This window comes from Nannospalax galili, unplaced genomic scaffold (genome assembly GCF_000622305.1).
Source record: "Nannospalax galili isolate Female #2095 unplaced genomic scaffold, S.galili_v1.0 scaffold280, whole genome shotgun sequence".
NCBI classification, from domain to species: Eukaryota; Metazoa; Chordata; class Mammalia; order Rodentia; family Spalacidae; genus Nannospalax; species Nannospalax galili.
Window position 1 is genome coordinate 1,057,600 of NW_008347808.1, and position 15,018 is coordinate 1,072,617.

Consider the following 15,018-nt stretch of genomic DNA (forward strand, 5'->3'; position numbering starts at 1 on the left):
TCTAGCTCCTTAGTATCTGAGCATGGATATAAAGTCATCGGGTAGATTTCAATGGTAATGTTTTTCACATCTATTAATTATTAAGGAGCAAATTTTTGTGCTTTGAAGAATTATTTTTTAATTTTTAAAAAATTTAATAACCACATGGTTAAAAGCATTTCATAACAGCTTTAACATATTCAGTAACACGCTCCAGAGCAAGGATACACCTCTTTCAAAAGTGGCTGTAAGTTATTAGGTTTACAGTTGAATTAATATAGTTATGCAATATTGTACTCCATATAAACCCTATAAGACATAAAATTAAATGAGGTTTTAAACTTTAAAAAAGATCTCCATTTCGTTATTAAAATACACAGTTACATAAAGAAAAATTCATTTTCGATGCAATTGACATTAAGATGTTTGCACATTCATTTCTGATCTCTATATATCTAATTATTACTAGTGACAGTTAGTTACTTTCTGAGCTCCTTGGCATCTAAGGAGCATGGATATAAAGTCTTCAGGTAGATTTCAGTGGTAATGTTTTTGACATCTACTAGTTTTTAAGGAGCAAATTTTTATGCTTTGAAGAATTTTCTTTATAGACCCCCTTCCCAGGTAGCACCCTCCCATAGCCTCCCTCCCCCACTAGAGCCCTTATACTCTGATATCCCTGCTACTGTCTGCAGTGTTGTCAGCACCCCAGCCATTCCCCACTACTTGTCCTTCTGGTGAACCTAGTCAGCCTATCTAGAGGCCTTTGTTTTAGGAGGGTCAGCTGTTCCTCATCTAGTGGTATTCAGTTGTCAATATTCCTTTGGATAAGATTGGGGTCTGCTGTTCAATTTCCCAGGTCTCTGCTGGGTTACTATCTGGTAATCCCTTTCGCCACCCTGGCTAACAACTCAGAAGGAGGTATCACTTGTCTGGCATTGTTGCTTGTTATGTAGCCTTTAGCTATACATATGGTCTCTTGAGAAATTATATTGGCCCCTTTAATCTTTGGTTATACTTTCCTTTTGGGTAAACACCCACACAGTTGGTCCAGATAAACTGATTTATTTTTACTCTTAAGGTTGTTTAAGGATCTGTTCCTCAGGGGTCACATGGGCTTGGGAGGAGCCCCTGGCTCCTTTCTTTTACCAGTTCTGCCTATGTGAGGATAAGTCAAAGGTCCTGCTTGACCATGGTTGGCTTTGCTTGGAAGCATGGAGGAAATGATCCCTCTGTGTTGACCCTCCTCTTTATAGACTGGACACTGGTTCAAGTCCATCTGGTGGGGTGTCCTCAGCCTCCTTGATCAAGAGGACAGGTGACCCACCACCATTATAGGACATTTTGAGAGATGCTCATAGTCCCCTGGAACTAGTCGACCTAGGAGGGCAAGGAGCAAAAAGTGTCCTTTATGTCCCTCTGACCAAATTATTATAGACCTCAAAGTATGTCTCTTAAACACCCAAGAAGGTTAGTTCCACCAGTCTGGTATTTTTAATTACTGTGTGTCATGTAGATAAATCTTAGGCAAAGACCAGTTGTTCTCAAATAAACCTTACCTAGACATGTATTTCTTGATCTCCTATGTATAATTTGTCAGTACGTTGTAGGAGTAATATTGTTCTCACTTGTTTTCAAAGCTAGCTAGGCATTGTTTATCTCTCACATTGTCTCACCCTTCCATCATGATTTTCCCTCTTAAGGTGCTTCCATTGCCCCCCCTTTCTCCATAATAATACCCTTCTCCTGTGGTCCTACCTCTCTTGAGCTCCTTTCCCTTTATGCCCTAGGTTCCTTGTTTACCCTTCCCTCCTCCCTGGAAATGATGGGTGACCAACAGAGAATGAAGACTTAATTATGGCTGCTTTTCCTCTCATGCACCCAACAGAGGGGTGGGACTATAACACTCCTAAAGGTAGGGAACATCTAAAGTTCTATCACCAGATTCTTATGGGCTGCTAAGCACCCCACCAATTTGTCTAAGGTCAGTCAGGTGATGCAGGGAAGAGATGAGTCTCCTGGAGACTGGAGACTGGTGCTCCTGGAGCGCCTCCTAGAGGCTTTCAGAACTTATACTTTCATTAATCCAGAGGCCCCAGAGAATCAGATGGCCATCAATATGGCTTTCGTGAATCAGGCAGCTCCAGACATAAAACGAAAACTTCAAAAGCTGGAAGGGTTCGAGGGCAAAAACCTTTCTGAGCTGATGGCAGTGGCGAACAAGGTATTTAACAATAGAGAAACCCCTGAAGAAAGACAAACTAGAGAGCTGGCTAGGATATTGTTGGCTGAAAGAGCGACGAATCCCAAATGGGGGGACCGACCCCCTATGAAAAAGGGAACCCGAGCCCCGCGACCCCCACAGGAAGGTTGGCCCTGCCTAAAAAGAGACCAGTGTGCATATTGTAAACAGCTGGGCCACTGGGCTAGGGAATGTCCTCAAAGGATGGGATCCCAGCCTGCCTCCAAGCCCAAGATCCTCGAGCTGGCAAACTTAGAAAACTGAAGGGACCTGGGCTCAGCGAGCCTCCACTGTGAGCCCTGGGTGACCCTACAAGTGGAGGGACGAACTGTTGACTCCTAGTTGACACTGGAGCACAATATTCAGTTTTAAAAGAGCCTATGGGAAAATTGACCAGTAAACACACCTGGTTGCAAGGGGCCACGGGAATCTCTCAACACCCTTGGACCACCAAAAGGGAAGTAAACTTAGGTAAGAAGACAGTTTCACACTCCTTTATGGTGGTCCCAGAGTGCCTGTTTCCCTTATTGGGTGGGGATTTGTTAAATAAAATGAAGGCTCAGATCCATTTCTCTGGGAGAGGACCTCCTGATGTGACTGAACCAGATGTAGCCTATGTCCTATGTTTACAATTAGAAGAAGAGTGGAGAGTGCATGCCCCACCACCTCAAAAGAGACCAACCACTATCCTCAAGGACCTCCAGGAAACAATCCCTGGAGTTTGGGAGGAAATTAATCCCTCAGTGAGGACCATCCAACAGCCACCAGTAATGGTGACTTTAGAAACTAATGCTCAGCCTGTAAGAGTAAAACAGTACCCGATGACTCTCAAAGCCAGGGCAGGAATTATCAAACACATATACCACCTTAGGGAGTTTGGTATTCTGGTTCCATGCCAATCTCCATGGAACACCCCCCTCCTACCCGTCAAGAAGCCGGGGACTAACGATTTCCACCCAGTGCAGGATTTGAGAGAAGTTAACAAGAGAGTAGAGGATTTCTACTCTACAGTCCCCAACCCATGTACCCTGCTGAGCTCACTCTCTCCAGAGAGAAAAGTCTATAGTGTTTTAGATCTCAAGGACACCTTCTTTAGCCTGACCTTGGCAAAGGAAAGCCAACCCATCTTTGCCTTTGAGTGGTGAGACCCAAACCAGGGGTTTAATGGACAACTCCCTTGGATGCGACTGCCACAGGGGTTCAAGTACTCCCCCACGATCTTTGATGAGGCTCTACATCAGGACTTTCAGGAGTATTGGGCCTCGCACCCAGAGGTAAGCCTCCTACAGTATGTAGATGACCTACTGATTGCCACTAAGGATGAGGGCACTTGTCTTCAGGCCACCAGAGATTTGCTCCTGACCTTGGACTGATTGGGGTATAAAGTCTCTGCCAAGAAGGCTCAGCTCTGTGTCACAGAGGTAATGTACTTGGGGCACATATTAAGGGATGGACAGAGATGGCTGTCACCAGCCAGAAAACAAGCCATTATGGGAATTCCATGCCCAAGATCCCGCAGGCAGTTGCGAGAGTTCCTGGGATCAGCAGGCTTCCATCAGCTCTGGATACCTGGATTCACTGAGCTGGCAAAACCCGAGTATGAAGCCACATGAGGGAATGAGTCATCCTTCCTCTGGACTGAGACTAAGGAGAGGGCCTTTCAAGAAATTAAAAAGGCCTTATTACAGGCTCCATCCTTAGCTCTCCCAGATATCCATAAACCCTATCAGCTCTTTGTTGACGAACGAGCTGGAATAACGAAGGGAGTCCTGACCCAAATGCTCAGGCCTTGGAAGAGACCTGTGGCTTACTTGTCAAAATAGCTTGATTCTGTGGCCTTGGGATGGCTGGGCTGCCTCAGAATTATCGCAGCCACAGTCTTGTTGGTTAAGGATACAAACAAGCTCACCCTGGGACAGCCCCTGACTGTCACCACCCCTCACTCGATTGAGGGTGTCCTTAAAAATCCCCCTGACTGATGGATGACAAATGCTCGGCTGACACATTATCAGGCCTTGCTCCTTACCCCCTCCACATCCAGTTCCTCTCCAGCACCGCTCTCAATCCTGCCACTTTGCTTCCAGAACTGGATCTTGAGGTCCTGCATGACTGCCTGGAGATACTCTGCAGCTTACATGGGACTCGGGAAGACCTGACAGATGTTCCATGTCCCCACCTGAACTTAATTCTGTTCACGGGTGGAAGTAGCTTCATTAAAGAAGGAACTAGGTACACGGGGGCCGTGGTCGTCAGTCCATCACAGACAGTGTGCGCCTCCTCTCTACCAGTCAGAACCTCTGCCCAGAAGGCTGAAATAATTGCCCTGACTCAGGCCCTAAAGCTAAGCAAAGACCACACTTTTAACATTTTCACAGATAGCCGTTACGCTTTCACTACGGCCCATGTCCACAGGGCTATATACAAGGAAAGGGGGCTCCTGATAGCAGAAGGAAAAACTATAAAAAATAAACAAGAGATCTTGGAACTCCTGGAGGCCATATGGTTAACAAAGAGACTGGCCATCATCCATTGTCCAGGGCACCAAAAAGAGGATTCACTGGAGGCACAAGGAAACAGGAGAGCAGATCTGGGGGCCAGAGAAGCAGCCCTAACAGCCTCAAACCTAGTGGTTATCCTGCCTGAACCCCTCTTGCCAGAAGAGCCTACTCAGCTCAGGATGACCAGGATTTAACTTCTCTGGAAAATACCAAGATCAAGCATGGATGGACATACACCTCTGATGGGAGACTCATTCTACTGCACAAACTGGCAGAGGACCTAATATATAAACTCCACAAAGGGACTCACCTAGGATAAAGAAATTTACAAGCATTCCTGACTCTGTCCCACATCTTCAATCTAACCAAAATGATTGAGAACTGTCTTTCCAGATGTCGCTCCTGCCAGGTTAATAATCCAAGAGGAAAAGTCATGCCCCCAGCCAGAAGGGAGAGGGACACTGCACCTGGACTCCACTGGGAGGTGGACTTCACTGAGGTAAAACCTGGCAGGTATGGCTATAAATATCTCCTAGGTTTTGTAGACACATTTTCAGGATGGGTCGAAGTGTTTCCCACAGTGGGGGAACCACCTCAATGGTAGTTAAGAAGATCATCGATGAACTAATACCAAGGTATGGACTTCCCTCTGTGATCAGGTCAGAAAATGGACCAGCCTTCATCTCTAAGGTTACTCAAGAGTTAATTAAAACACTGGGGACTAATTGGAAGCTACATTGTGCATACCACCCCCAGAGCTCAGGGCAAGTAGAGAGAATGAATTGTACCCTTAAAGAGGCCTTAACCAAATTAACCCTAGAAACTGGTGATGACTGGATGGGCCTCCTACTTTTTGCCTTATACAGGGTCAGAAATACCCCCCCTATATTCAAGGCCTTACACCTTATGAAATCATGTATGGCCAACCACCCCCTTTGCTTCCCAAGGTGCCTTCAGATGTGCTAATTGATTTGTCTGAATCCCAATTTAAGTCCCTACAGGCCTTAAAGATTGCAGAAGACAACATTTTCCCTCTGCTGAGGCATATTTACGAACTGCCACTGGCCCAGCCGCACGGATTCAAGCCAGGAGACCTTGTTTGGGTGAGACAACACCATAAGGAGACCCTTAGACCTCGTTGGAAGGGGCCACACATCGTGATCCTCACCACCCACACCACGGTCAAAGTAGATGGTATCAAGACCTGGATACATCATTCACACCTGAAATTGGTGCCAAATGACAAATCTGGTGAACTGAACAAGAGATGGAAAGTCACATGGGTAAAAGACAATCCTCTCAAGCTAAAAATCACTGCTACACCGTAACCCTCATTGCCTTTTTATGTTTTCTTGTTGTGGATTTTCCTCAGGCCAGCTGTGAAGACCCTGACCTGGATCAGGTCCCCTGCTGATTGGGGGGGCAAGAGGCTTGGAGTCAACACACAGACACTGGGAGTCAGTTGTCACTAGGAGAGGTGCTGCAGGCTCGTTTAATGAAGGAGGGGGCAGGCCTTATATTTCCCTTTTCTCCACCCCCAAGTCCCTTTAGTGAATGTGTCGTTTTCTGATTGGTCCATGCCATGCAGTCTGTCAGCAGTCACTGTGCTCATGAGCAGGGTATGGAGGCATGGGCTCCTTTTGGCGGGCTCCTTTTTGTGGGCTATTTCTGGACCAAGAAGTGAAGTGAATTCTCGCTGAATCCCAGGGCTCTGGGTCCACGCCATCTTTGGAGGCCTCCTGCTACATTTTCTCACAGAGCCTGCTCTAGCTAACTCCCCCTATGGACTCCAAAACCTCACCTGGATAGTTAGTAGCACATCCACTGGGAAGATAGTGAACATCTCCTCTCATCTGGGACCTCTAGGCACCTGGTTCCCCAAGATTACATTCGACATTTGTGATCTGCTTGAAGGAACTTGGGACTTGTCCTCTCCCTCAGGCACTGCAGACTACGGTTGCCAGAGCCCTGACACCTGAAAGAGGACTCACGAACTCCACTTTTATGTTGCCTGGGTGACAATGGTAACCAGAGAAGTACCTGTGGGGGACTGGGGGATTATTTCTGTGCTTCCTGGAGCTGCGTGTCCACTGGATATATTAATTGGGCTGCCCCGGTCACTACCAACTTGATCCAGGTAACAACAGTCCCTGGCCGGTTCTGGCTTATTAGAAACTGCAACACAGGACAACTTGATGGACCATGTACTTCTCTTAGATGCATCCCTATCTCCTTGAGCTTTACCCCAAAGGGAAAAGTTCACAGAAACTCAAACAACAACAAAAATGGATTGATGGGCGAACTTGGGGGCTGAGGCTCTACACCTCAGAACTGACCCGGGGGTACATTTTTGGTCTGTCTTCAGGTGGGTCCAGTCTTAGGAACTCAGATGGGCCTGGCTCGGACAATGTTACAGCCCATTGGACAACCAACACCTACCTTAACAATTTTTAAATCTGCTGGATGGCTAGGTAGCCCCTAGCCAAATAGTCCAACCTGACAAAACTGCCACTCCACCCACCTATAGATCTACCCTGCTGGGGGTCCTCAAGGCCCAAAAGCCCCTACAGCCATCCCCTGGACTTATGAACCACCTAAATGCCACCTTTATTGCTTTAAATAATACCTCCCTTAACCTCACTATTCATTGCTGGTTTTGCATAGACCCGAGCCCTCCCTTTTATGATGGGCTAGGCCTCCTAGGGAAGTATACTGTCACTTCTGACCCCAATGCCTGTAGATTTCCCCCACCTATGGGAAGAAGGGGTCTTACTCTTACCCAAGTGTACGGAAAAGGGCTATGCATGACTCCCTCACATAAAATTGTCTCCCCTTCTTACCAACATTTATGTAACTCTGTTCAAGAGATAGGGGCTACTACACCTAATGCATATATGGTGCTCCCCAACTCCATTTGGTGGGCTTGTACTTCTGGCCTAACTGCATGCCTCCACTCCTCCATTTTAAACCAGACTGGGGATTTTTGTGTACTAGTGCAGCTGGTTCCCCATCTACATTATAGAACAGACATAGAAATGGAAACCAGAGTCTCAGAAGAGTTTAGACCTTGTAGGGCCATAGGAACAACTGCAATTGTCCTGTCTACTTTACTCGGCATCAGAGTAACCACTGCAACTGGTCTAGGGGTTTCAGCACTAGTCCTCCAGGATAAAGATTATCACCTTCTTAGACAGGCCATAGACTTAGACATACAAATATTAGAAACATCTATCTGCCTCCTCGAAGATTCTCTATCCTCTTTAGCTGAGGTAACCTTGCAAAATAGGAGAGGGCTGGATTTACTTTTTCTAGAGAAAGGAGGACTCTGTGTTGTCCTAGGGGAACAGTGCAGTTTCTATGTTAATCACTCGGGAGTTATAAAACAGTCTTTGGCTGAGGTCCGTAAAAGACTTAAGGAAGGGGAAAATGAACGACTAAATCAACAAAATTGGTATGAATCCCTATTTGACTGGTCCCCATGGTTGACAACTTTGATGTCAGTGATAGTCTGACCTCTCCTCTTACTCCTACTAGCAGTCACTTGTGGTCCCCATATTCTTAATACCTTGCTCAAATTCATCTGAGAACAGATACAGACAGTCCAACTGATGATACTGCGTTCACAGTATACTCATTTAAATCGAGACTCTGAGCCTTACGACAATATAGAAATGGTTCCACCACCCTAAATGCGCTAACTGCTTCTTTTCACTTCTATAATTTGCTTGGCTTAAATATTTAATCCTTGACATACTCTAAGGGGGAATGAAGAGCCAAAATGCTCTGACTCCATTTTGGTTAGCTTCTTCAACAAGCTTCGACAAGCTCAGGCATATTGTAAATCTTCCCAGTTGCTACCCCCACCCCAGGAAGCTATAAATTAAGCAAGCCCTGGACATGCAAAAGCCTTATAAGGTATGAACAAAAACTTCTGGCCCTAAAAGATATCAGTCAGTACATTCCAATGCTCTGAAGACAGCCCCTACCAATCAAGACATCCCCCGTACTCAGGATATGGGGACATCCAATTATTTTAAAAGATGCTTGGCATGCACGGGTTTCTGTGGAGTTCCCCAATAAAAGCCCCTGCCTGCTGTTGTTCGGGGCCAGACTCCATCTTTGGCTCATGTAGTCTGTGCCCGGCTAGCCGCCATTTGGTTGTTTTTACTTTAAATTCCTGAATAAACTTTTTGTATGATCTTTTTGGTATCTGTGGGAATTATTCTCGATTCTCAAACCCTAACAATTATGAATACTACAGCAATAAACATGGATGGGCATGTATCTAAGTGTTGTGCTTTAATATATGCTTAGGTTCCTCTAGCTATATACCCAGGAATGGTGTATCTGTGTCACATGTAAGTTCAATTTTTAAGTTTGCGTGATTTTCAAAGAATCTCCACACTGATTTCCATAGTTGCTGTACTAATTTCTATTCCCACTTGCAGTGAACTTGGATTCCTTTTTCTACACATCCTCTCTAGCATTTGTTTTTGTTTGTTGAACACTTATTTGTTTAGATAGGGCTTGGGTAATCATTCCCTGTTCTGCTGAGTGGAGAGCTGGCAAGGGTATTTGAAATCACCTCACAATCAATTTTTCACTCCTATTGTGGTACAGATTCAAGGATAAAGGCCACAAGTGTCACCTTGTCTACAAGGGCATGGAAACAAAGTTTGATTACATGTTTACTGTCAAAGTTAATGCTAGATAAGAAGAAGCATTGGAGGCCAGAGGGTTTTCACTCCAAAGAAGAGCTTTAATTCAAGGGCGCTGTGATGGTCTGAATTAGATATGTCCCCCAAAGGATCAGGTATTTGAACATTTGATCTCCAACTGGTGTCACTGTTTGAAGAGGTAATGGAACCTTTAGCTGGTGGCAGAGCCTTGCTGGATGAGGTGCATCACTGGGGGAGGGTTTTAAGAGCTTATAGCCTCATCCTACTTCCACCTTGTTCTCTCTGCTTCCTGCATGTGTAGAGAAATGTGATATCTCAGCTTTCTGCTTCTGAAAGCATGCCTGGCTGCTGTCGTGCATCCCCCTCCATCATGGACTCTCCACTGGAACCATATGCCAAAATAAACTCTTCTTCCACAAGTTGCTTTTGGTTATTGTATTTAGTCACAGCAGCAGAAAAGTGACTAATATATAAATTCATACCAGGAGATATGGGGTTGTTGATGTAAAGAACCTGACCATGTTAGCATTTGGAGAAATGTGGAAGAATTTGAAACTTGGGGCCATAAGAACAGTTGAATGCTGTAAGCAGAGCTTATAGAGCTGGTCTAGCAGGAGCCTGAAAGAAAGTAGTGCTAAGAATAATGTGATGGGTGGAGGCAGGGCTTGCGAGGTTTCAGAGGGGAACAATATTAGCAACTGGATGAGAGGCCATTGGAGTGATATTTTTGCAAAGAATTTGGCTGTTTCCTGTCCATGTCCTGAGAGTTTACGAGAGGATGAATTTAAAAATAATTTACTAATTTCTTTTGTGGAAGAAATTTCAGGACAGCATAATATTGAGGCTGTTGCATGGTTTTTATCTATAACTCTGATGCAGCTCTACAAGAGCAACTGAGACAAAAAGAAATATAAAATGCATAATTGAAAGATAAAAAGGGCATTAAGAAGTTCTACATTATCACCAAAAGATGTGCTGAAAGACTTGTAGTTGTTAAGGAGATTAGGAGCATTAAAAAGAGGCCACCTGCTCTGCACTGGAACCATGCATGCTATTGGTGTCCTTGGGGCAAAACCTCACCCAGCTAAGCTTCCACCTTTTGAAAGGCAAAAGCCAAATGGGTTGCTTATTCCTAGAAAACAATTGTTTCAGCATACAGAATCTACTGTTAATGTGGTCCAAGCAGGTGTCCATCCCAAACTGGGAATCAAACTTGACAGTGCCATCCCTGGGCACTGCCTTTGAGGCATAAAAAAATGCAAGAGTCAGAGAACTGTGGATTATTCATCTGGAGTTTCAGGAAGAAACTGAGGCCAGAAAATATATAGTAGGGGAATGCTTACGAAGCCATAGGAGTCTCTTTGTAAAGTTGTGGTAGTAAGAACTAGGTTGCAGTGGAGACTCCAAGATTTTGGAGATGCCAGAGCCATAAGACATCTACCAAGAAGAGCTGCATATAGGGAGTTGAACCTGACCAAGACATAGATATATATTGCATGCAGCAAAGCTGGAAGGCCAGAGCCATCTAAGCTCTTGAAACTGAAGTCCAAGGCACCAGATGTAGAGCTACAAGATTTAGTGTCTGCCCTGCTGTGTTTAAGACTTTTTTGACCCTGTATTTCCTCATAATGCTTCCATTCCTCCCTTTTAGAATTGGAATGCATATTTTATGCCACAGTATATTGGACGCATGTTTATTTTTTTATTTTTGTAGGGAGTCACAGTTAAGAGATTACCTTGAGTCTCAGAAGAGATCTTTGACTTTGGAATTTTGAACAATAATGGCACTGCTAAAGACTATGGAAACATTTAAAGTTGGACTAACGTATTTTGCATAATGATATGGTCATGAGCCTATGGGAACAAGGGATTATAATGTGGTGGTTTGAATGAGGAAAATTTTCCTATAGGTTATGATACTGGAACATTTGGTCCCCAGTTAATGACACTGTTTGTGGACACGATGGAACCTTTAGGTAGTGGAGCCTTGTTGGAGGAAATTTGTCATTTCCAGGCCTTGGGAATTTACAGTTTCACCTTACTTCCAGTTTGATCTCCATTTCCTCTGTTTGCTGTTGACATGTGATCTCTCAGCTTCCTACTCCTGCTACTATGCCTGCCACTTTCTGTCATGCCTCTTCACCACGATGGACTCATGCTTCTGGAACTCTAAATCAAAAAGAAACAATTTTGTCCATAAGTCGCTTTTTGTCCCAGCACCACAAAAGTAACTAATACTAGCATTGAACTCAGAAGGGCCCTAAAATTGTGTGTAGACAGTAAAACAACATTACAGATAAGGAAACTGACTGGATGAGAGAAGGCTTTGGGGAGTCCAATCCTAGGGGTGTGTTTTCATCTGCACCTGGTGTAAGATTCTACTATCGTTCCTTTATTTCTTTCACTTAAAGTCACAATCTCAATTTCTCAGCCTACTGTTCCATTATTTATCTTTAAAACACATGTCTATCAGAGCAGATTATACATGCATGAAATTTACTCTTTTCTTCATTTCCAAATGTACAATTTTATGAAACTAAATATTCACAGTGCTGTGTTAATCATCATTGCTATCTATTTCCAAAACTTTTAATCATCTCAAACAGAAACCATTAAAAATTTCTTCATTATTGTCCTCTGACATCTGATAACCTCTATTCTAACTTTTGTCTCTATTAATTTGTATGTTCTAGAAATCTTATGCAAATGAACTAAAAGTGTTTTCTTTTGTATCTATTTTATACCACTTACTTGCTTTCAGTGATCAACTATTTTATAGCACATATAGAACCTCATTGCTTTTATGGATAAATACTATTCTAATTTAAAATTTTATTGCATTTGTTTGTTGGGGCGATGCATTCATGTCATTTTGTGCATGTGGAGGTCAGAGGAAATATTTTGGAAGTCAGTTCTCTCCTTCCACCACGTGGGTCTTGGGGGTTGAGCTCATGTTATCAGACTTGGCAACAAGCACCTTAACCCATAGAACCATCTTCCCAGCCCATTATTCCATTTTATGGAAACACCATGTTTTTTTTTTTTTTTGCATCCATCTGTTGATAAACAATAACATTGTTTCTATATTTTTGTGATTATGAATGATGCTGTTATGAGCATAGTATAGGAAGCATACCTTTGAAAATCCCTTTACATATTCACGTGTCTCAGTCCTGAATAAATACCAACCTAAGCTGAAGGTGCAGTCTCTTGTTTCAGATAGTACGACTATGACTTCCTTTGGATATGTTACTGGAGTGAGTTTTAAAGTACATCGACTTCACTGAGTCAAAACTACCTTCCCTTTTTTTGGACCATAGTGGGTGTTTTCCTCATTGTCTTTGTTTGGTATGTCTTCAGAAAGGGTGCTATTACTATTAAGCAACATTAAAACCAGAGGACACCAACTTGTGCTTCTTCCAGGTCAAGTATTATTGTTTACTATCAAGTTTGTGGGAAAATCTAGGAAGTATTGGGGCTGCAGTTGCAAGACAGATGTTGGGAACAAAAGCTAAGGACTATGGAATCAAAGTGTAATATTTTAACAGCTGGTATAGGTGGACAAGTGCATTGTGCCTAATACCAGTCCCAGACATGTACATCCTACAAGCCCAGCTCTCAAGCTTGTCCCCACCTTCCCTATCAGTCTTGGACAGTAACACTCTGCTCTCTATATCTCCAGAAGTGCTTTTAATGAACTGACATATTACCTGATTCTGTTCTACCTGACTCTCTTCTTCTCCCACCTTTGACCTGATTTCAAAGACTGCTTTATAGTTCCTAACCCCTTCCTACAAATTCTCAGAACTGTGTCCAGATTCGGTCAGTCCAGAATTTAGCAAATTCCAGCCAAATTTCCTCTGTCCCATATATGCACCCTGAGGTATTTCTGCTCTTTGGATATTCTGCACAACTCCACTGAAGTTAAGTTTCTGGAGCTGTTTCTTCCCACAACTCATGTCATGCTGCCTCTATTCTGCCAAATAGTACCTTTGACTAAACACCTTGGTTGTAGCTGCCCTCACAGCTATTTTAGCCCCTGACCTTTATGTGATCTCTCATAACTGGCCGTGCCAATATACATCTAAAAATATTTAATTATACACACTTAAGGAATGCATGATGATAATTGAATACATGCAGACAATGTATACTTATCAAATCAAGGTAACTAGCACTTCCTTAAACATTGCCAATTTGTTTATGCTTCAAACTCCTTTCTTCTAGTTCTCCAGAAAATATACAAATAACTATGGTAAAATAGTCAGTGTATTGTGCCACAGGAAAATTAAACTTAATTTTCCTAACAATGTTTGTATCTATTACCTGACTTCTCCTGTCCCCTATTCTTCGCAGCTTGTAGTGACCACTATTCTACTCTGTATTTCTATGAGATATACTTTTTTATGAGATATGCCTTTTAAGCCTACACATATGATTATGAACACAAAGTATTTGCTTTTTTCTGGATTATGTTACCCAAAATAAGGTCCTCCAGTTCCATCCATGGTAGAACACATGGTTTAATAAGTAACTGTCCTGTCACATCTCATCTCACTTTACCCACTTTAAAGACTATAACATAATTAAGACAGTGTGATATTAGTGCAACGATAGAAAAATAAACCAGTGGAACAGAATAGAGGCCTGAAATAGACACATGCATTTACAATTTATTTATGATAAAACTACTACTCCACTTGGAAACCTGGAGTGTAGAAAGATATCCATTTCAAAAAATCTTACTCAAACAACATGATATCTGTAGGGAAAAGAGAAAACTTGAACCCTTCTTCTTACCTTACATTAAAGATCAAACAAATAATCAGTTGGAAATGTTGTAAATGAATATGTTTATGCACCTGGAGGAGAGTTAATAACATAAGAAAAAATTAAAACACAAACCATAAATAGTTGATAAAGTGAACTTCATTAAAATTGCTTCAACAAAATACATCACAAAACAATAGACAAGCCACAGCTAGCAGAAACTAGAAATCATTACAGAATATATTTAATAAATTCTTGCAAGTGGATAAGAAAAAGACAAATAGTCCAATATGGGCGTGCGGGGATCTCGGGGCGCCAGCTGCTGGGCGTGGCACCAGCCTCCCACACGTCGCTGGAGTGCAGCGGGTCCCGCGGGCCGCGTCTGCTGTTCGGGCCCCTGGCTCTCTGCCGCTGGGGTACGCGGGTTCCTGCCGGAGCTGGTGGCTCTAGGGCCGCTGTCAGCTGCCCGGTCGGTTCCCTTTCAATTTCCACCATGCACTCTCTCTCTAAGTTCAAGACCTGTTGGCCACCAGGTCACGAGGGGAGGTGCGAGAAATGGCGAAAGCAGGGTCTTCGTGAGTGGATGACGGAAGGATAGCCCCCCCCCAGACTGGATCACAGGATTTAGTGTTACAGCTTCAGATAAGTGACTCAGCTCAGATCTCAGTGATTCAGCTCCAGCTCCAGCTTTATTGCGGTAAAACTAGGACTATTTATAGTGTGGAGACAGCAGAAGAAGCCTTAGCTGATAGGTACTTTTAGGATGCCTCATTTACATAGGGCGGTGGGCTTCTATCAGGCTATCAGACAACGCCTGATTAAAACCTGGTAGCTCCTGTGCTGGAGGGCA